General features: G+C 38.3%; 1 long non-coding RNA gene across 1 annotated transcript in view; it reads left to right on the top strand.

Moving 5' to 3' along the window:
* Window positions 1-24877, top strand: part of LOC122813833 — a 116312-nt gene that overhangs the window by 14094 nt on the left and 77341 nt on the right. The gene's annotated exons all lie outside the window — the stretch shown is intronic.

Genomic DNA, 24877 nt, shown 5'->3' with positions numbered 1-24877 from the left:
AGTTGGTTTTGCATTATTTTAACTGACATTTTTTCTATTTTACCAGTTGTGAGTGATATGTTTTGCAATAGACTTTTCTCAGTACAGGTGTAACACACAGCTTAAGCTCTGTCAGGAGGAGATATCAAGTTATTTAATGCAGTGTGTATAAATTTAGTTTGAAAAAATTATGTTGTTAGCTCTTGATTTGGTGACATTTAGTAACCCACTGTCTGTTCTCCAGTAGTACAAATCAGTGACTATATTTCACTGACTTGCTTCACTTTGCTTAAGAAATAAAGTAAATAATGCATATATAATAAAGGGATGTGGAGATCTAGGGGTCTTGCCCCCACAGTACCCTTTATTTTATATTAACACCAATATTTTGTTTAATATTTGTTAACTGGGTAAATTAACTATGCATCTCATTAGTGTATTCCCCCTTCACTGAAATGTGTACCTGTGCCACTTATCAGATTGTTGTTCTCCCGAATCTCCCAAACAGTTATGCATGCAGTGCACTATTTGCACTTGAGGTTTACTCATTCATCGCTGCCAAATGCTAATATACAATACAAATAAAAACTCTCTGAAATGAAACCACAGTTATTGCTTTAACTTTTTACAAACAAAATTGTGAATTCTACTGTAATATGACTCTATGACTCAAAACAATTCATTTTCTTATCTTTCTTTTACCTGCTGGAGGTGCAGGAGGAGCCGGGGGAAGTAGTAGCAGAAGAAATCAATTTTTTTTGTGACTGGGACCGTGATTCACCGTCGCACAGCTCCGAGTCCATTTGTTCTGGTTCTGCTGCTCTGCTGCCAGGGACAGGGTTGCCAATGAGTTCTTCTGACTCCTGTCTTCTAACTAAACTATAATAAATAATTACACAAGGAGGCAACACCACAGCAGATCTTCAAACAAGAATGAAGGTTTAATTAATCCACAAAAATCAGAACACAGTGAGTGCTTTCACATTATTAAAACGTTTCATCAGACTTTCAAATGCCTAACATCAATTAACATCATTAAATACTAAACTCATATATCAATAACCAATCATTCAAAAAAATTAATTATGACATCATAATTATTGTTTGAAGATCTGCCGTGGTGTTGCCTTCTTGTTTTTTTTTGATAAAGTGCGTTCAGTTTTCGAAGGGGCACCTTATCCAGGACAGTTGTGTGTTTTTTATTATAATAAATAATTATTTTAAATAAAACAAGCACTGCCTGCAAGCACACCTCCAAGTCCATTTTTTCTGGTTCTGCTGCCGGGGACAGGGCTGCCATCTCGATGAATTCTCCTGACTCCTCCCTGCCTTAACTAAACTATACTAAATAATTTAAATAAAACAAACACTGCCTGCCCTTCTCTCTTCATGCTTTTTCTCAGGCTAGAAGTATCAGCAGCTTGTTCTGCTCAAAGAAGCTTCTTCTCTCTAAGCTGACTGATTCGCATTTGTCCCGCCCCCCCTCTCTTGACGTGACACTAAACAAACTCAGCCCAACTGCCCTCAGCTGAATTCTGACAGGTTGGCAGGCTGCTCACAAAGTTGACGTCATCGCGCATACCTCTGTGCATGATGATATCAGCCCAAAAAAGTCGGAACAAAAAAAAATTTTAAAAAAGCCTGGGAAGTTTAGAAATGAAGGGGTGCCACGAGCGAACTCGTGGCACCCCATTATTTGGACCTCAAAACTGGTAAAAAACTAGAAATTCAGTAGAGTTGAGAGGTATGCTTACTTCCCTCACCCATGTTCTGTTCATAGAAACTCCAAGTATATCATCTACGCATGTCAACTACTGGAATCATCACCACCTTTTACATCATATATCTAGCACCTTTTATTTTATAACCTATTTCACTCACAATTGCGTTAATTGCATTAATTACCAGTGCAAACAATATTCCACTCATGGGACATCCTTGTCTTATAACACACTTCATGAATATTTCTTTACTCAGCCAGCCATTCACTAACACTCTCACTCAATTATTTTGATATGCAGACGTACCAACTCTCCTATTTCTATTACCTAATATATACATCTTCATAACATTCCACAAAGCACCATGCCCTTTTGTATCAAAGGCCTTGCTAATATCACCTACCATACGTTTCACATCCTCCCTTGTACTTATAATATTATCCACAATTTCTCTCAGAACCAATAAAACTTCTTGACATCCCTTCCCTTTTATACCATATATATACTTTCTTCCATAACATTCCCAATCCTTCAATCCATTCTCCTCTGTATTATTCTCTTAAAATGTTATAATCGGTGTTATTTAGTGTGACGGGTCTCAAATCTTTTATTTCAATCTTCTCATCTTTCTTCCATATTCATTTTAATATCCCGCTACTTAACTCATCATAAACAAACCCTTCATTTCACCATTCATTCAGTACATTTATAAAATATTCTCTTTGACGGTCCATTAATTTCTTGTATATTCCATACCCTAAACCATCTGGGCCTAACACTGAATCAAAATTTAATTTCTAAGTACTTCATCCAATTCAGTATTAATAATTTCTTTTTCACATTCTTCTTTAGCTTATTCACGACTTTTTTTTTTTTGCTTTCCATTCTCTCTTGTTTTCAATCTTTTTACTGTTATACTTATTTTCCACATGCTGTACTACACTATTCATAATTTGCTCTCATATTCTTTTAACTTCTCCTTTTACATTTTCCATTTCACTTATTATACTAATACCCTCTTTTATTATTTTACGCAAATATGCAGATACCTCCTCCCTTCTCTCTTGTAAATAATATCTTTGCCTAAACAACAATGCCTTAGATTTTTCTCAATTTCTTTTGTACATTTATTTTCCCATATCATAATGCTCTCTTGTTTTATTCTCAGCACTCTGTAATACATTCTATAAATTTTCCCATGCTTCACCTTCTCATCTGTTCTTACGTTATCCTATAATTGGGGAAAAAACACTTTGTATGCTTCTTTTTAAATTCAATCCACAAGTTAGACCTTTTTTATAGAAGTCCTACATGGCTATTTTTTATTTATTTATTTATTTATTTGTCTACTGGGGTAATCCCACTAGGCTAGTAGCCTCTTTTCATGGGAGAATCTAAGTAGTATTTATACTATAATTATATGATCCTTCCATGAGTACAATACCTCCCACTCTCCAATTTTATCCCATAATTTCTCATTTGTTCTTTTTATTCCCTTTACTGTTTTAATGAACTACTTTTCTTCCATCCCCTCCATTAATATTGCTACATTGTCTGAAAACCCTTCACAGCTTTATCACCATCTTTAACCACAAGCCAACTGATAATGCAAAGTAATCAATTTCAGATCCAAGTGTCCCTTCTGTAAGTCCATTGACTTTTGTTCCACATAGCTAATTTACCAAATGTTATCATTTCCTGTATTTTTTACATATTTTTGTTTCTTTTACATTTTCCCCTTTAATCATAATTAAAGTCCCCAGCAATTATAATTTTCATATTAACCTCCACATAGTCCAATGTTTGATGAAACGGATTCTCTCTTTCCTTGGTAGTTATTATGTATATAATGCTATAATTCTATAAATACATTATCTTCACCTCCTATCCGCAACATTTAACTTTCCCATCCTTAGCAATGGTACATCTATTATTTTTACTGTTTTGTACTTTTTAAGTTCCATATTATAGTTCCAGCACATAGTGTTTATGTTTGCAGTCCTCTTTCACTTGTCAGGAATCTTACATCCTCTAAAAGAGTAACGATCACATCACATTTAGCACACCATTCCAGTATCCCTATCATTCGTACAGTATTTTATAATACTGTTCACATTTACTGAAAGTACACTAAAATTGTTATTTTTCCTTACGTTTAAGTTTAGGGGAAATATTTTTAAATGTTCATTTTCTTATTTTTACTCTTTCACCAATTTAATAATTTCCTGGGTTTATGTACAAAATAATTCTTTATTTTCAGAATCAGATTTTTCACTAGCTAGAACTTCAATGAAATTATTAGAGTCAGCTCCTTCTCCTGACCTCTTTTCCTGCATATATTCTTTCCTTATTTTCCCCACAATATTTCTTCTCTTCTACAGTTTCTTCTTCACCCAGTTCACCCTGTCGCCCAGCCTCTTTTTGTCCTTCTTCATGAACATTTTCTTCTCTTTCCCAGTTTGTTTACAATATTAGCTGTTTGCACTTGACAATCCATCCAAACGTGTCCTGCTTTGTTTACATAGTCTGCATTCAGGCACACCTTCCTTCTATATGTTCTTTCTCTCCCACACTGGTTACATTGTATATTGTCATAATCATTAATTAAATGAGAAAAGTCCCAATAAAAACCTGATTTAGGCTGACCAGCATATGGTATTGTCCCTCTATGACCAGCCACTAAAATGGCACTTAGCAAGTGTTTCACCATGTTTTATTTTTTTACATTTTAAAACAGCTTTCTGCCTCCACTCTCCCTTCCATACGTTTCTCTGAACTGTAACTTTTGCAGTCTTATCAGTTTCATACTAATCCTGCATGCATTTTTAACATCCTTTTCTTTCAGTTCTTCAGTTCTAAACTGTAAAATATTTTTTAATATTTTAGTTACTATCAGAAAACAAATAATTGTCCCATGTGTAAATGTCCTTTTTGTTACACAATTGCAGACATTTCATTATTGGTTCCTCAGTTTCAAAATGTGAAGTCAGAAAAGTATCTGTCCTAATATGTATAAAATACCAAATTTGTTGATCTTTAAAACCCAGAACATTTATCAAAACATCGCATACATAATATTTGTCTATTACAGTGTCATTTGTTTGCTCTCATTCTCACAGTTGGTGTTCTCTTGTTTTTAAAAACATTTTTACTTAGTTTGTTGCTGCAGTCCTTTTTTGCCTGTAGTCACTGCTGTATATGTTTTAGTTACTGCATTATCTGTTGCCACAAAACTAGACTGCTCCTCAGTTTGTTCCTGCTTGCCACTTTTGCTCTCTGTCACTGTTGCATTATTTTTAACTGCTGCATTTTCTGCTGCCACATCACCTAGTTCCTTTTCCACATTACTATCCTCAGCACTTCCTATTAATTATCTACCATCTCACCCCATGAAACAGCACAGCTAACTACTGGATCATCCTGTTTGATTATGTTTAATAGAACATCATCTGCAAGCCTTCCTGGTGATAGTTCTGTTATCTGCACCTCTCCTAAAGACTCACTTAATTCCTTCTCCATGGAAACAGCTAAACACTGCCCATTAAAATCATCCACTGCACAGGAATCTCTGTTTGTGTTCTGGTTCTCCATTTTTTTCTCCAAATTTTCATTTTCTATCTCCAAACTTCCATAGTTTTTCTATCTTCCATCATGCTCCATCTCCTCTTGGGCCTCTTCCTTGCTGCTTTAGGAGCTCTCTCATACCATATAGCAGCTCCAAAAATTAGGGGAAGTTCCCCAATGCCCTGGTTAAATTTTCAATAGTAGTATAAATACTACCTCACATCTCCCAAAAAAAGTAGCCACTAGCCTAGTGGGACTAACTCCATCAACAAAAGATAAATTAATTTAATAAATAAGTAAAAATGTAAAAGGGGTAGCATAACTATACTCTTTCTTAGGCCATGTTTTACTGGAATATGCATACGTTATGGCTGCAGTGGTGCAGTGATTAGCATTGCTGCCTCACAGCACGTGGTTCCCTGGTTCGATCCTTGGCTGGGGTGCCTTCTGTGTGGAGTATGCATGTCCTCCCTGTGGTCGCGTGGGTTTCCTCCATGTGCTCCGGTTTCCTCCCACATCGCAAAGACATGCTGTAGGTGGATTGGACACTCTAAATTGGCCCTAGGTGTGAGTGTGTGCGTGTTTGTGCCTTCTGTGGAAGGTTGGGTGCCGGGCTGGCAACTTGACACTGTAAAACTCCACTGCAAGTCATGAGCAGACAGTTGATCTGCTGTGGCGACCCCTAACAGGGAAAAGCCGAAAGAAGAAGAAGATTCTTGTAAAGGGATGTAACATTTACTCAGAAGGAATGAACCCTGGCTCCATAACTTAACACCTGTGGAAATCTCTGTTCGTATTCTTTGAAACCCTTCCTTACCTGTGCTTCTTCTATTTTTGCTATTTTAATACTCCTGAAAATTCAAGCAGTAGGTATAGTGCTTTGCTGTGTGATTCACAAAAAGAGAAAAGAACAAGGAAGTGGCTTGTTCTGGTACTTACAACAGTGTTCATAAATTCAAAGTTCTTAAAATGCCCCCCACCCCACCCCAGGATTCAGAAAGAACCACAAATCTCACTGTAGGTCTGCAGAAAAAATACCCTGTTTCTGCAATACACATAAACTGAGATTTAGAGACAGATTAGCCACAAAGAAGAAAGACCACATGTACATACAGACATATACACACACATACACACACACACACACACACACACACACACACACACACACACACACACACACACACACACACACACACACACACACACACGCACACACACACACACACACACACACACACACACACACACACATACACACACACACACACACACACACACACACACACACACACACACACACATGCACACACACACACACACATACACACACAACACACTAACCATACCTATCTCTTTTGTCAAAACATCCCTGATGTCTCATTTTCCTTGCCCTTGCAAATCATGGATAATTACAGTCAGTCATTAATGTGAGACATTAGAGTTTCACACATGATATCTTTCTAATATCAATACTTAAAATCCATCCCTGTGTCTGTGTCCCAGCTTTAATTTTGCCTTTGTGTACATTTCAATGCACTACAAGGTTGAGGCTTATGCTTTCCGACCCCTGTCTTTCTCCCTTGTTACACATGACCTGTTGCAGGTACTGAAAAATGCCTGAGATCCTCAATATGTATCAGCAAAACCCCTTTCTGCACTAGCTTATTGGTTAGTGCAGCAGGTTAGTGTTGGCATTTACTGTCACAAGGGTGCAGGGTTTGAAGCTGTTTATGACTTAACATTCTTTTTCATTAAATCCCTGTTGTCTGCTGTTGGCATAGAGGTCTGATAGCCTCTATGGGAATTTGGAGAGTACATGGTTAGAATCCCCTTTAGTGCATGTAAGTCACTCTATTTTTAGTGTCACTGCCATCTACTCATTTTTCACTTCACTTCTTTATTTATTTTTATTACATGACTTTTTGACATGTTATATAGAGCATCCTTGGTGTTTAATGCAGCCCCAGCTCACACTGCATCTAAGAGGCATTATGGCATGAGATTGCAATGCAATTCCCAGTGGCTAGTGCTTCCCCCATCCCATAGCTTCTGAGATATCCTTGGTGGCTAATGTTCCTCTGACCCAATGTTGAAGGCTTTGCTTTTTATTCAAGTGTTATGTTGAAGAATGTCAGCCATTCACACACACACACACACACACACACACACACACACACACACACACACACACACACACACACACACACACACACACACACACACACACACACACACACACACACACACACACACGCACACCTAAATTGTCTACACAATAATGCCTCCTCCTACCATTACCATCCAGGCAGATATACTCTCATATATGCAGTCCCCTAGCATACACATCTGCTAATATTACCTGCCTACTAAACTCTCCAGGAATTGCCTGCACCACAGTGGATGAACATGGTCTTTCAACCATTTTCTTTACCTGAAGTGTCCAGAAGTGGCTATGCAAATTTATACATCTGAGCAATTGTCTAAATGCCTTCCTGCATACAGTTCAAAAAGAAAGCACATGGCTAATTAGCATATTCTTCTACCTTGGACTGCGTTATTAGCATGTAGCACAGCTGTGAAAACAGCACCATGGTACGGCTGTCTCTGAATGCAGAAAGATTATATTGAAGTGTATATATCATGTATACCTCACAGTAACCTTTCTGAATTTGGGCCTCAGTGTTGCTCCTGTTTAAATAATGAATTCAGTTATACATTTAGAATTTTTTTATTTTACATGAAAAGCATACGATTAGAGAATTTCTCTAGACACAGATGCAGTATCCCCTCTCCTACCATACATAACAGAAATGGAAGGCAGTAGATTGAAGAATATTATAGTTGTTGAATCAATATACTGTGATAAATCACAGCTCTTTCCACAATGAGTAATGATGCAAACAGTGTTTGAATGGGTGAATTCAGACTTTTGTGGTGTTTCTACAACACGTTTCAGCTATGTTCCGAAGTGCTGTGGTCTTGAAAATCGAACAGTTATACTACTTTTAAGTGTTAAAACTGCTAACTAGTACAAATAAATAGCTTGTCAAGTTGCGTTTTTCTGACAGACGTTTCATTAAGCCAAACCAAATGAATATCTTCATCAAATTCTGCTTCACCAACTCACATTGAATAATTATGTAGTCCTTTGATATAGCCAGAAATAAGCTACATTTCAGAACATACACCACTCCTAAGGTATTTTATGTAAATGATGAAAGTGTGGCAGCAAGGAAACGTGAAGCCTAACTGGCTGTTCAATCTACATGGTTCTTTACAAACTGCATATACTACAGTTCCAAGCTACTTCCCGTGTCACTGGCACAGTAGTTTACACATTTGTCTTTCATACCTAAAGGAGCAGAAGGTTGTTGGTTCAAAACCCAGAAATGCTGACATTAACGCTTTAGTACTGATATAGTGTAGAGTTTGGGGGTTAAGGCAGTTCTTTTTTTATAGTTTTATTGAAACTGTATATAGAGGAAAAACACACTTACATAATAAAATGACTATTTACACAAGTGTCTGCATCACAACTTACTATATACATCACTAAGATTCATTATAAATAATATAAACTGATTATAGAACACAACTTAACATTTCTCAATTAATACGTTCAATTTTATCCAGTTATTATACTCTGTGGTTATTTTCTTTGTTTTCATTTTAACAATATGTGTATCATATTGATATAGAACAGTGGCGGTATTTATAAATTTTATAAATAGAGATCTAACCTAATTTTTCCAGTTCTTTGTAGTAATTTCCTGGCTATTATTAATAAGTCCCAGGGAAATGGGGAAGGAGAGTTGGATACACATCCAGCCCTGGAACATTAATCAACACCAAAAGTTTAGTTAAAGCAAATATATCAGAGCACAATGCTTGCAGGAAACATCATTTTTCCCAAAAGGTTTGTAGAAGTTTGCATCCATAAACCACATGCTGCCAATCTGCTTTCATTAAGGATTTATACCTCCAAAATCCAATACCTTGCTTTGTGTATATAATTTCAATTCTATACAGATAAATGATCTATGTAGAAATTTCTAAGAGAACAATTTTGAAAACAAAGATGGTGTAAGTTTTTTGAGGATATTAAAGTATTTATGTATTACAATTAAAGCTGAGCAGCTCATTTACAGATAATTCCAACAGTTATCTTTGATACAAAATTTATAGCATTGATTCTTTTATATAGTTTGGACACATATTATTTGACTGTCTCACCATTTATTTAGAAAACCAAGCATGAGTAGATATGTCTTTTTAATTAAATCTGACAATAAATCAGTTTAGAGATTAAAATCTTTTTTTTTATTTGTACTATAAGCCAATTTTGCATATCCATAGTATATTTAACCATTAGTCTGCATTATGCAATTCATTCAGTCTTAACACTTGATACCAAAAAATCAAATTCTTCTTATTTTTTGAAAATATAGACTATCTATACATTCTGGTACAAATAGTTTAGGAATAAAAAGAACAACCTTGTTTTACCAAAAAGTTACTTATATATATATATGTATATGTATGTATATATATATATATATATATATATATATATATATATATATATATATATATATATATATATATATACATACATATATATATATATATATATATATATATATATATATATGTATATATATATAGATCTAGGATGTTTGCTCTACTGAGCAAAAGGCCGAAATCCAAATGGCCAGGCATATTTATGCGAAAGTGCTTTTCATTTAAGTATGACTGTTGCCGAGGCTGTACTACGGTGCGGGTAAGGGAAATTTCCCTTTTCCCCACTGTAGTGTGGTCTCGGAGGGAGAATATTAAAGTGGGGGTGTGTGGGAGGCATAGCCCCCCACATGGGGGGGTGCACCCTGCTAAAAATGTAAATGTAGTGTTTTTGTTTTTTTTATTTTGTCACACGCTTTAACAGAAGCGCTTTTTCGATAAAAGCACTTTTGTTAAAGTGTGTTCGGGTTTTATGGATTCAGAATGAGCAAACATCCTAGATCCATATATATATATATATATATATATATATATATATGGTTCATCTCAAGCCTGAAAAAACATCATAAGCCTGAAAAAAAAAATCCTGACAAAAAAAAAAAAAAAAATTCATCAGAATCAAAAAAAAAAAAAAAAAGCCAAAAAAAAATCCTGAGACAAAAAAAAAACTCAAAAAAAAAAAAAAAAAAATAACAATATGTCACTATAAATATATATATATATAACAACCCTATGACCCTGACCCTAACTAACCCCCTAACCCTAACCCTAAGGTATACCACTACCACCTGACCCCTAACTCTACCTTAAACACTCAACCCCACTAAATATTTGTCACTATGCATACACATAACTGCTAACTACATGCCTAACTTACTCCTCTAACTCCTTAAAAACCAACAACAACCACCCTAAAAAAACCAACTGCAACCCAACCCCACCACCACACAAACAATAGCAAAACCACAATGACATCAGTATGTCTATTTTGTGTTTCAGGATTGGGATTTGAGTTGTTTTTGTTTGGTTTGATTTTGTGATTTTGGTCTTTTTTTGAGTTTTCAGGATTTTTTTTTTTGATTTTATGATTTTTTGATTTTCAACCTTATATATATATATATATATATGGTTTCAAAACATTTTAGTATTCTGTTTATGCAAGTAAAATTTGGTGAATTATTAATATTTTTAAAAAGTATTTTTAACAGCAACTTCATATTATTACATTTGTATTTGTTGCATAGTGATATTTTTTCTTTATTTTATAGAATGATTTTATGCATTTTCTCAATTTCTGAATAATCTGAATTCAACCAGAAAGCTATTATTTTAGTAACTGAACATATAACATTTGTTTCTAGGTCAGGAAACCATAGTTCACTATCTTTCCATACCCTTACATACATGTATTCAGGGATTCATAACTGTGCACCAGGTTAATGACCATTGGGCCTGTTTAAGCCTAGCCGTACATCCCAAATCTCTGTAAGTTCTGGTACCCTTGGTAAGGGTAAGCAGTGGCCTGGGACATGAATCATTACAGGCTGCTTGTGTCCATTAGAGACACAGGTACCAAATTAGGGATGAATTCATTTTCCCCATCCAGCTGACCAACTTACACTTGAATTGGGTCAGGGAGGACCTGTACTCTCCAGCAGGTCTTATTTACATCGCAGGCAAGGTTTAAGTCTTTAGAGTAGATCATTCTGGTGCTGCTTGCTTTGAAGATATGCAGGAGGTGCATCAGAAGAATGGGGTCTAATGATGCCCTCTATGCCAGGCAAAGATATCTCCTCAAAACCTTGTAAGTTACAGAATGCAGGGATAGGGCTTTGAAATAGTCTGCTTAGAGCAGTTTATTTATACCATGTATTTATTTAGTGAGGAACCTCTGTGCATGTTCCAGTTGTTGGATATGTCTGGTTAAGTACATACCAAAGGGAGAATTATACTCTATGATGTGTGTGATGAATGCCAAATACAGTGGAGCAACAACCTCCTTGGACCTAACATTTGTTTAAAAGTTGCACAACACAGAATTGTTTAATCACTACTTTAGACACATGATGGACAAAGGCTAGATTACTGTCTACACATGTCCCAAAAGTCCCTGACTGCTGGATTGACTCTTAGAGTTGCGTTGTCAATATGATAGTTACCAGGGGTAGCTGACATTCCAAGGGATATTAGTATGCATTTCTTGGCATTTAGTTTTAGTCCATGGCTCTACTACCAGTTGTTTGTCTGTGTTAGCTCTTCTTGGAGAACATCAGTGTCAGTGGGGAATTCTATGACTGCTTATAATTTGCAATTGAATGCAAATTTTGCCAGCCAGAGGCCCCTGAGGTTTGTCTGGACATGAGTGAAGTGGATGCCAAAAAGGAGCAGTCCAGGACCAAACCGTCAGGAACTCAGCTGATGTCTGTCATCTTTGTAGAGGTGAGCTCCCCAAGTCTAACTTCCTGAATCCTGTCTGTGAGTCAGCAGGCTATTCAACAGGTGACATAAGGGTTTATACCTAACCTCCTGAGTTTGTCAACAATGGCTGAGTGAGATATTCTGTCAAATGCCTTTACCAGGACATGGTGTGAACCATTTTCCCCTCATCAGTTGCTTTGGTGACTTTCTCACAAAAGTCCACAATGATGAGCAGGCATGACCCACCCTTGACATAACCAAACTGGGTTGGGTCCAGTTTCTGGAGGGTTCTTCTGTCATTAATCAACATTTCCATGCTCATTCTTTCCATGGCTTTGCATAAGATTAAGTGAGCCTTTTGGGTCTGTAGTTTCCAGGGACTGCAGATGATCTGCCTTTGTGCAGACAGAAGACAGTTATTGTTCTCCATTCATGTGGCAAGAATCCTGTTTACAGGTCACAATTAAGTAGTGATTCTGTATCGCCTTATAAGTCGTGATTCATGGTATTTAGAAAGTAGCCTGAAATATTGTCTAGGCCCATTGATGAAGTGTTCTTGGCCTTAGAGACAGCATTTACTGTAAAAGCTCTCTGTGACTCTTCTACAACTTGCTGTGAGGGAAATGATAGTTTTCTTTTACTTTCTTATATTTTATATTACTTTACTGCCTTCTTCTGTTGTGCATATTATGATTAGTTTTTTTACATTGTGTTTTATTTGTATTCTGCTTTTAACTGCATAGTAGCCTACCTAGACCTTGCAAAGGCCTTCAACACCATTCCCCATTCTGGAATTATAGACAAGCTCACCAGCCTGAACATAAACCCCTACATCACAAGATGGGCTGCCAACTGGCTCATGGACAGAATCCACATGGTGAGAGTTGTGGGAGCTAGGTCCGACTCTAAACCAGTTACAAGTGGCATTCCCCTGGGCTCAGTCCTAGGACCCCTCCTATTTGGCATATACTTCTCAGAGGTACAGGCAAGAACAGGAGGAACATGGCTAACCAAGTTTGCAGACAACTGCAAACTAGGGGCTGTAATTGACTCTCCAGCTGACACAGACATCCTCCTAAAGGGTCTCACTGAGATGGATACCTGGTGTCAAAATCATGGCCTCAAGCTAAATGCCCAAAAGTGTATAGTCATCCCCTTTGGAAAAAACAAAGTACCCACAAAATACCACATAGGTGGTAGTCCCCTAAATACGGAAAATGTAATAAGGGATCTGGGGACCCAAGTAGATAGTAATCTCTCCTTTGATAATCACATTGCCAATGTGGTTGGAAAATCCTTCTGTATGGCCCACCTAATCACAAAAGAGTTTGCCCCCCTACACATCACTCATCAGACTCATCGTAGAGTACAATGCCCGATTTGGCATGTACCTTACAAGACACCTGCAACAGCTGGAAAGACCACAGAGGTACCTCACCAAGAAGATCACTGGCCTCAAACAGATGCTCTATGCAGCTCGACTGAAGAAACTCCAGCTGTACTCGGTTGCATACCACCTACTCAGAGGTGATCTCTGCCTGGCATACAAGGCCATGTCCAACCCAGAATTGATGGACATGCTCCACCTAAAGAAAACCTTATCCCTTCGAGCCACACGCTCTAGGGATCTAAACCTCACCACAACAATAAATAGGACATGCTGGAGGGATAGATTCCTGTCCCAGAGACTTTCCATGCTTTGAAACAAGATTCCAATCTACATTAGGCAGAGCTCCTCACTAGCACTCTTCAAGAGAAACCTTGACGAGTGGATGGGAACAGAAAGTTTACCCCAGGGATAATTTCAGTGGCTCTGCTGGACAGAGGCACAGGGAACTAATCTAAGGGGGCGGTGAAAGCCAACACATTCTGGCTAGGCTTATAAATGCCTTCAGGCAGAAAGCCTAGTACCAACCTATGAACCTATATTAAAACTAGAAAAGAGAACACAGCTATGCCTCTTTTGAGTAAGACACAAAAATTAATTTTTCTCCCACCATCCTACTCTTCTGCTGTTGTATTTTTAAACTTAACTGTCTTTCTAGTTGTCTACACCTAATGTTAATTTGACCACATATTTCCTTCCCTCTCCTATTTCATTGGCAATTGTGAGTAAACATAAAATTATCATTTTGTGAAATCACGTCCCTTCAACTATATAAATTGATTAGCCATCCCACTGTATTCCATAGAACCACAATACAAAGGGCCCAGCCCTATCCGATCTATCATGCTCTTTTAACATTAGTGGTTCTCCACTTAGATAGCTAAAGCTTAAGGTACCCCCTCATTCATATGTAACAGCTTAGTGCATGCTGCAGTGCATAGGATATTAACCTATTTTTTTTTTCATTTTTCCATTAAAATCTGTACCATCTATTGCAAGACAATGAATTACTGGATAACCCACATTGTGCCTCTCAGTAGTCATCTTGGGATTAGTGCTTCTTTTTACTCCGGTGATAGAAGGATCACAGGGACATTATTTACTGAAGACTGCTGATCACCAGAAAGCCTAACAACTGTTTCATAGGTGACAGCTTGGAATTGTTTGTTTATATTCTGCTCCTGGTGAGAGAAGGAGTAGAGTGCATATATTTCTGACTGTTTCTGGCTTGGCAGTGAGTGTCTGTGTCTGAGTTTACTAATTGGTCTGGTTGCTTTTCAAGGCATCTACCAGAAAAATGCTACATCAAGCCTCCAGACCCTTGTATCATCTGGGAGAGGACTGTGGATGACCAAAGAGGTTTTGCATCTCAGGATTGATGGTAATGTTTTACTTCTGGTGAGAGAAGAAACTAAGGATCATTGTATCCCAGCAGAGTGAAGATGTGGTGAGACAAGCACTAGTAGTAGTAGCCATTCATGTGACTCCTATCTTTTCATCATTCTTGATAAGCTAATTTTTTGTTTTTAGTAAATATAGCTTGATTTGCTTCTAACTTCAACCCAGCCACTGGGGATGCACAAGCCAGTGCATTTCTTTATGCCGGTCTCAAGCCCGGATAAATGGGGAGGATTGCGTCAGAAAGGGCATCTGGTGTAAAACTTCGCCAAATAATTCATGTGGACACCAGTAAATATTTACATACTGGATTGGTCGAGGCCTGAGTTAACAACGACCGCCAGCAGTACTGTTAGCCAACAGGGTGCTGGCAGAAATTGGGCTACTGTTGGCCGAAGGAGGAGAAGAGGCGGAAGGCATGGCCAAAGGCAGGAAGAGAGGAGAAAGGCTAGGACTGTGGTAGTGAGGGTCAGAACATTGAATGTTGGCAGTATGACTGGTATAGAGAGAGAGCTAGCCAATATGATGGACAGAAGGAAGGTTGGTATATTGAGTGTGCAAGAGACCAGATGGAGGGGAGTAAGACTAGGTGTATCGGAGGTGGGTTCAAATTGTTTTATCATGGTGTGGATGGGAGGAGAAATGGTGTAGGAGTTATCCTGAAGGAACAGTATGCCAAGAGTGTTTTGGAGGTGAAAAGAGTGTTGGATAGAGTGATGTTTATGAAGTTGGAAATTGATGATGTAATGATTAATGTTGTTAGTGCATATGCTCCACAAGTTGGGTGTGCGATGGATGAGAAAGAAAAATTTTGGAGAGAGTTGGATGAAGTGGTGATGACTGTACCCAAGGGTGAGAGAGTGGTGATTGGAGAAGATTTCAATGGGAATGTTGGTGAAGGGAACAGAGGGGATGAGGAAGTGATGGGTAGGTACGGTGTTAAACAAAGTAATGCAGAAGGTCAGATGGTAGTGGATTTTGCGAAAAGGATGGACATGGCTGTGGTGAATACATATTTTAACAAGAGGGAGGAGCAAAGGGTGACATACAAGAGTGGAGGAAGATGCACACAGGTGGATTATATTTTATGTAGGAGGGCCAGTTTGAAGGAGATTGGAGACTGTAAAGTGGTGACCGGGGAAAGTGTAGCTAGGCATTATAGGATGGTGGTTTGTAGGATGACATTGGTGATCAAGAAGAGGAGGAGGAGTGTGAGGGCAGCACCAAGGATCAAATGGTGGAAACTGAAAAAGGGTAATTGTGAGGTGGAGTTCAGGGATGAGTTAAGACAGGCACTGGGTGGCAGTGAAGAGTTACCAAATAGCTGGGTAACTACAGCAGAGCTAGTAAGAGAGACGGCTAGAAAGGTGCTTGGTATGACATATGGACAGAGAAAGGACGACAAGGAGACATGGTGATGGAATGAGGAAGTACAGGAGAGTATACAGACAAAGAGGTTGGTAAAGAAGAAGTGGGATTGTCAGAGAGATGAAGAAAGTAGACAGGAGTATAAGGAGATGAGGTGCATGGCAAAGAGAGAGGTGGTGAAGGCTAAAGATAAGGAATATGAAGAGTTGTATGAAAGGTTGGACACTAAGGAGGGAGAAAAGGACCTGTACCGAATGGCTAGACAGAGGGACCGAGCTAGTAAAGATGTGCAGCAGGTAATGGTGATAAAGGATAATGAGAGAAAGAGGGAAACATACTCACAAGTGAGGAGAGTGTGTTGAGGAGATGGAAAGAGTACTTTGAGGGGTTGATGAATGAAGAGAATGAGAGGGAGAGAAGGTTGGATGATGTGGGGATAGTGAATCATGAAGTGCAATGGATTAGCAAGGAGGAAGTAAGGATAGCTATGAAGAGGATGAAGAATGGAAAGGCTGTAGGCCCAGATGACATACCTGTGGAAGCATGGAGGTGTTTAGGTGAAATGGCAGTGGAGTTTTTAACCAGATTGTTTAATGAAATCTTGGAAAGTGAGAGAATGCCTGAGGAATGGAGAAAAAGTGTTTTGGTATTGATTTTTAAGAATAGGGGTGATGTGCAGAGCTGTAGTAACTACAGAGGGATTACATTGATCAATCACAGCATGAAGTTATGGGAAAGAGTAATGGAAGCTAGGTTAAGAAGGGACATGATGATTAGTGATCAGCAGTATGGTTTCATGCTGAAAATAGCACTACAGATGCGATGTTTGCTCTGAGAGTGTTGATGGAGAAGTAAAGAGAAGGTCAGAAGGAGTTGCATTATGTTTTTGTAGACTTAGTGAAAGCATATGACAGGGTGCCTAGAGAGGAGTTGTGGTATTGTATGAGGAAGTCAGGAGTGTCAGAAAAGAATGTAAGAGTGGTACAGGATATGTACATGGGTAGTGTGACAGCAGTGAGGTCTGCAGTGGGAGTGACGGAATGCGTTTAAGGTGGAGGTGGGATTACATCAAGAATTAGCTCTGAGCCCTTTCTTATTTGCAATGGTGAGGGACAGATTGACAGACGAGATCAGTCAGGAGTCCCCGTGGACTATGATGTTTGCAGATGACATTGTGATCTGTAGTGAGAGTAGGGAACAGCTGGAGGAGACCCTGGAGAGATAGAGATATGCTCTAGAGAGGAGAGGAATGAAGGTCAGCTGGACTAAGACAGAATATATGTGTGTGAATGAGAGGGAGGATAGAGGAATGGTGAGGATGCAAGGAGTAGAGGTGGCAAAGGTGTATGAGTTTAAATACTTGGGATCAGTAGTTCAGAGTAATGGTGAGTGTGGAAGAAAGGTGAAGAAGAGAGTACAGGCAGGATGGAGTGGCTGGAGAAGAGTGTCAGGTGTGATTTGTGACAGACGGAACCTAGTTGGACTTTCCCGGTCAACAAAATGTTAAATAAAAAAAAATAAAATAAATAAGTACCAGTAAGAGTGAAAGGGAAGGTCTACAAGAGGGTAGTGAGACCAGCTATATTATATGGGTTGGAGACAGTGGCATTGACAAAAAGGCAGGAGTTTGAGCTGGATGTGGCAGAGTTAAAGATGTTAAGATTTGCACTGGGTGTGATGAGGGTGGACAGGATTAGGAATAAGTATATTAGAGGTTCAGCCCAGTTTGGTAGGTTTGGAGACAAAGCCAGAGAGGCAAGATTACATTGGTTTGGTCATGTGTTGAGGAGGGATGCTGAGTATATTGGGAAAAAGATGCTAAGGATTACGCTACCAGGTAACAGGAAAAGAGGAAGGCCTAAGATAAGGTTTATGGATGTGGTGAGAGAGGACATGCAGGTGGTTGGTGTGACAGAGCAAGATGCAGAGGACAAGAAGACATGGAAACAGATGATCCGCTGTGGCGACTGCTAATGGGAACAGCCGAAAGAAGATGATGATTTGTTTCTAACTTCAGAATATCTGCCTAAATACTTCATCCTGTAATTTTCAGGGTCTGCTTATTAGTTTCCCCTCAAGAGTTTGCCAATGTCCTGTATAGACACACATTGACATTTTTCCTGTAAAAAGCATGACTGAAAATTCACCAATACCTAATTGCACACAGGACAACTAGTATGCAGTAACAAGCACTGTCTCCAGAGTTACAAACTAGATACTCCTGACATTGCTTTATATGCTCACTCCAACTGTCTAATCAATAAAAAAGGGTCTGTTGCCATGGATATGAACTTTCCCGCTATCTCTGTTAGCAGCTTGGTGGATATGGGCATCCTGTGGCAATATAGAAATTGCCTCATGTTTACTGACAACCAATTAATTCTTAAACAAACTAATATGGTATGTAAGTTGTACTAACACAATGTCACTATAGGCAAAGCTCTCACATAAAAGTACTCCTAATGTCAATAAGGTTGTCAGTAGTACACGGACTGCACCCATCACACACAATTCAAAGCAGACCTGTAGACCCACATATGCTGAGGCACTTAAATGTAACCTTCCTAAACCCCAAAGACTTCCTAGATGAAGTACACATAACAAATACCCTCAACAGCCCCAAATGACCTCTTTCAAAACAACAACCACATCAACACATAAAGCCACATCTCATGGAGCCTCTACTTCTAAGCACATAAGGCACGCCACCACACAATCCAACATTCTGGTTATTGAAGACTCCATCATGAGACACGCTGATGTCCCTCTCATCATGCTGAGTAAGGAGAAAGCCACGGTGAGTTGCTTACCAGGAACTGGGATCCACCACATTGCACAGGCACTCAGGTCATTGGATCAGAAGTACCAGTATGACTCAGTCATAGTCCATGTGGATGTAAATGCCATGAGACATACTTCCCTAGACTATATGAAGAGAGACATTAAGGAGCTCTTGGGTAATTATTTCCAGGGCTGGCATGAGCCTAGTATTGAACAGCATTTTACCTTCTCCAAAGATGATGCCACAATACGAACAAAAAATGAATGACTTTAATAATTGTCTTAGTTTCTGGTGTTATTCTAAGAGGGTGCAATATTTGCCAGAATGGAAGGAGATGGTCAACAGACCATGCTGCTTTGCCAGGGATGGTCTACACTTCTATCTAGGCTTTTGAATACAAGATAAAACACTGTCCTCCCCATAGTGACTTTTTAGGCAATGCTGAAGTGAAAGTACTTGTGACAGTAAATCAAAATCAAGAAAATCTAAAGAAATGACTGCTCTATGTTAGGAGTCTCAACAAAAAATTCAAATCTTTGCAAGCTCTCTTCACCCTAGAGAATGCTAACATCTGTGTGGTCACTGAGACATGGTTTAAAGCCACAGAGAGCACACCAAAAGTGCAAGGTTATAATGCCTTCCACACATTACTATAAATGTCTAAGAGAAACGTTAGTGTTAGGTTTGATACACATATAACTGTAGTATGTATATGTCTCTTCTAAGCATGTGTAATTGTATGCATGTATTTATCTTATCAATTTGAGCATGATGCATGTAATTTTCTTTAGACTTCATTTGTGGTGTCTAAATGACAACGTTTACTTTGGCTTTGACTTGACTTTGACAGTTAGACCAGCTATTACTCAGACAGGGACTAAAGGTGGAGGTGTCTCAATTTACATAAAAAATAAATATACCTCAAGGCTGGCCAAACAGGATAATGCACTTGAGCTACTCCATGTTGAAATCACCATTGGCAAAATCCAATAGCACTACCTTGTAAGCTATAGGTCCCCCTCTATGACCCAGAAAACCCATACCAAGTATTTGAACCTATTAGAAACACTCACTATCCAACCCAATAACATACTCATGGGTGAGTTTAGTTACCACACTATTAACTGGAAATCCTATATGCACCAAATGTACAGGCATAGAGATTCCAGGATTTTGTAAACACAAAACTCCCTGGACCATATTGTCAACACATCACCCAAGAGGTGCAACCATACTGGATCTAGTCCTCACTAATATGGAAGAGTGCTGCACACTCCCTAGTGTAATATCTTCCCTGGTAATGTCAAACCACAAAATAGTCTCCTCTGAAGGAAAAATAAAACCTGGGCACCCAGCTAACCCTGGAATATTCGGGAACTAGTCTAAGGCTAACCTCCTGCTATTAAGTGATAACGTGGCAAAATTTCAAGTACTGTTTGATGGAAATTTTATGCCCCCAAAAACCCTGACAACACTGCTGCCTATGCATAACTGTTCACTGAAACCCTATAAAAGCATGTTAATAGCTGCATAGAGGCAGCTGAACCCACCAAAAAGAAGTACAGAACTAACTCAAAAAACAACCCACTCTGGTGGAATCACAAAACCGTTAGGCTGTATAACAGAAGGATGAAAATCATGACAAAAATTAGGAGGTGCAGCACCCAGCAGGATAAAAGCACTCTTAAACTAAACAAACAAACTCAGAGGACAAATAAAGTCTAGCAAAGACAAATTTAGATAAATGTGGCCTCCCAGGACAAGGCAAGCCACAAAGCATTCTTTAGCTATGTCCACAACCTCAAAGGTAATACATATGTGTGTGCAGAGCTGATTGTAAATGGATCCACCTATACTGAGCCAGAAGACATAACAAACCAACTGGCTGAAAATCTAGCTCCAACTTTACCCCTTCCCCCATCAAACTTCCCTCAGGAAATACCATCAAATATAATTTGCCCTGCTATCACTAGGGAACAGATCCTTAATGCTCTCTCTAAGGCCAGGAAGACTGTATCAATGGGCCCAGACAATATCCCAGGATGCCTTCTAAATAGCATGAAACATGACCTATTAGGCCCCTGGAATTGCTATTTAACTGTAGGCTCCAAACAAACTTCATGACTCATGTATGGAGAACAGCAATCTGCAGACCCTGAAAACTCAGGTTTCGGATCCACCTTGGCCATCAGTCTGACAAGCCTTATTTGCAAGGCCATGGAGCGACATTCATGGAACTTATAAACAAAGACATTGGCAACCTTCAAACACTGGACCCACCCAGTTTGGGTTTGTGTGTCTCCTGAACCTGATTGACTTCTTTGAATCAGTCTCCAGAGCCATGGACATCCCCACTCTGGAATCCTTACTAAGTTGGGATGTGGGAAGAAATAGCCAGGGATGTTGTGGGCTAGGAGGTATAGGCCCCCCCCTAGGGCTGATAGCCTAGTACCAAACTATGAACCTATGAACCTATGAACTACAGACCCATAAGCACACTAGTCTTATATGTAAAAGCCATGGAAAGAATTATCATGGAAATGATCAATAGTGATATAGTAAACCTTCAGACACTGGACCCAACCTTGTTAAGGGCAGGTGATGCCTACTCATCCTGACGGACTTCTTTGAGAAAACAATAGATGAGGGCAAAATGGTTCACAGTGCCTACCTTGACCTGACCAATGCATTTGATATAATACCTTACTTGGGCATTGTTGACAAACAAATGAGTTTAGGTACAAACCCGTATGTCACCAGGTGAATAGCCAACTGGCTCACAGACAATCCTCAGGAAGTAAGAATTTGGGAGTCCACCTTTACAAAGAGGTCAGTCATAAGTAGAGGTTCTAAGGGATTTGTCCTTGGACTGCTTCTTTTTGGCATTTACTTCTCTGAAGTCAATGTATATACATATATACACACACACACACATATATGTATATATATACATATAAATATATATATATATATATATATATATATATATATATATAAATATATATATACATTACATATATATATATATATATATATATATATATATATATATATATATACATTCACACACATATATATATATATATATATATATATATATATATATATATATATATATATAGCTAGATAGATCCAGGCCAATTAAAGATACAATGTTCTATTGTTATTAGCTTAATCAATTAAAGTAATTATTCTTTTGATATTATAATGTGTTTGCCTATTTAATATAAAGCCAGTAAGTTCTTCCTCTATTAATATAGGTAGCATGTTTTTAGTTTATAGGCAAGGATTGATATCAAATGTTATTACATCTAGTAATCATATAGGTCTATAAGAAGAGCAGAGAGATGGAGCACTATCTTTTTTTTTAACTGGGGAGCAATTACGTATGTTAAACATAGTTTTAATTTCTGATAATTCTTTCTGTAAAAGAGATAAAACATTTGAGATAATCATTTATATAATTCACGAATGATGCCATTGTTACCTGGAGCTTTATTTTCCTCCACCCTTTTAATTTGCTCATTTATTTTTGAAGGAACCAGGTTGTTCTTTTCTTTCCCCCTTTCTTATTTACTGTGAAAATATTTTTGTATATTCATATTTAAAAAAAAAAACACAACAATCACTTTTTCTTTTCTATACTGCTATTATGTCCATTCATTTTCTCATAATGTTTTTAAAACAGTCCAGAATTTCTTCAGTGCCTGTATATTTTGTATTACTGCCAGAGATAGATACACTTCTGGTGTGATTTGTTTTTGTCATCATTTTGGATCTAGTAACTAATTTATGTAAGCCTTTAGGAATTAGTAAATTAAGAATGCAATTTGCATTTTTTCTAGAGTAATGGAAACCTTATGTTGTAGGATCTTCTGAAACTCTGCATTAATTTTTATTTTTGGCATTCCTGATAATAAGCATGTTATAGGTCTGTATTTTCTTGCATTCACAGTCTTTATTCCATTGTGTGTTTTTTTTTGCTGTTATAGTAACACCAAGTTGAAACCTTGACATATGAATTTGTTTTCATCTAGTCCCACAGGATCATATCATGAAATTCACCATTATTATTAAAATGTAAAAAAATGTTGCATTTTTGTACAGCCTGGCCAACAAAATGGTAAATAAATAAATAAAAATAAAATAAAATGCAAGCCAAACCCTATTGGCCTTTATTGGCCTGAATTTGTCCATAACAGACTCAAAAAGAAAAAAGTCATGGGCATTCAGACCTGCCATGTAACTGAAACACCTGATGTCCTTAAAGGGTCATTTGCATATATCCCATTTGCCTATAATACAAGAGGTTTAAGAAATCACACAGTGGAAACTCTAGCTTAGCTATATTTTTCTTTTAGTGTTTACTGATTGGTTTGTCTGTGTGACTTTTTTACTCGTTGTTTTAGTCTGCTTTCTTCTATGAGGAAGAATGCAAGCATGTTCATTTCTCAGGGACACTCCCAATAAATGGAATTTATGGCTTGCACTAAATTGTTGAAGTACTGGGAAGACTTGATATTTCTCAGTGTTTTTTTCTTTCAGTTACCATTTGTAGATAACAACTTTGTCATTCATCAGTAGGGACTGAACTGCTTAGGGTCTCTACAAAATGAATTTCCTGATGGCAGATAACATATACTCCTGTTTAGCTTGTACTGTGCAGAAAGCTTCCTGTAGCTTGCTGTATGTTTAGATTTTGTGCTGTCTTATTTTAATCTTTACACTGGTAGAATGATTCTATTAATCATCTTGTACTCACTTTCCTCACTTACCTAGAGGAAAATAGTTTTTTATTTAGGCATGTCCAAGGGTCAGCTCCCAGTGTTCTCTCCTGTCTATCTGATGAATCTGGGCATCTTGTGGCAATGTAGAAATTATGTACACAGATAAACCTCTCCTCCTACCACCCAACACTACAACCTGAAAGAGATGCACTTATCTAGCCAAACTGGAGGTAAAGCTGTCTCCAACCAAGACTGAACCTGACAGTCAAGAGGAGAAGGTAAACACTTGCACCACATCACACTCATTACATAGTCTCACTAAATTCACACCACCAAAATCCACACATAGAAACACAAAAACATTCATAGAGGCTCTCAATAATAACCTGCTCAAACAACAGAGACCTCCAAAGCAAAAATGCAAGCAACCTCCACCCCCCAACACAACCCAAATGACACATAGCCCGCAGACTCAGTGTGTCACTCAACCACAGCCAATACGGCAAAACAACATACACAACACACTAGTCAGAGGTGAGGTGACTCTATAGTCAGGCACACTGATGTCCCACTTACCAGGCTAAACAAGGAGAAGGTTACTGTCAGCTGCCTGTTGGGTGCCAGGATCTGCCACATAACCCACACATCACTCCACAACAAGTACAAATATGACTTTGTTATTGTCCATGCTGGTGTGAACTACCTGAGACATACCTCTCTGGACTATATGAAAAGAGACATGGAAAAGCTCTCTGATCTTGTAGCCCAGGCAGGTATGACCCTAGCCCTGAGTGGCATTCTGACATCACCCAGAATGATACCGCAGTACAAGGACAAAAATATTGATTTCAACAATTGGCTAAGCTTCTGGTGTCATTCTAAAGGGATCCAGTATCTGTCTGCCTGGGATGACATGGTCAACAGACCACGATGCTTTGCCAGAGATGGCCTGCAACTGTCACCCCTAGGATTCCGGATACTGGCTAAGGTTCTTGCCACCCCTATAGTGCCT

Source organism: Protopterus annectens, chromosome 1.part1 (genome assembly GCF_019279795.1).
Source record: "Protopterus annectens isolate FY-2018-M chromosome 1.part1, PAN1.0, whole genome shotgun sequence".
Lineage (NCBI taxonomy): Eukaryota > Metazoa > Chordata > Ceratodontiformes > Protopteridae > Protopterus > Protopterus annectens.
The sequence above is the reverse complement of the archived record's forward strand: the minus strand, read 5'-3'. Positions and strand labels throughout refer to the sequence as shown.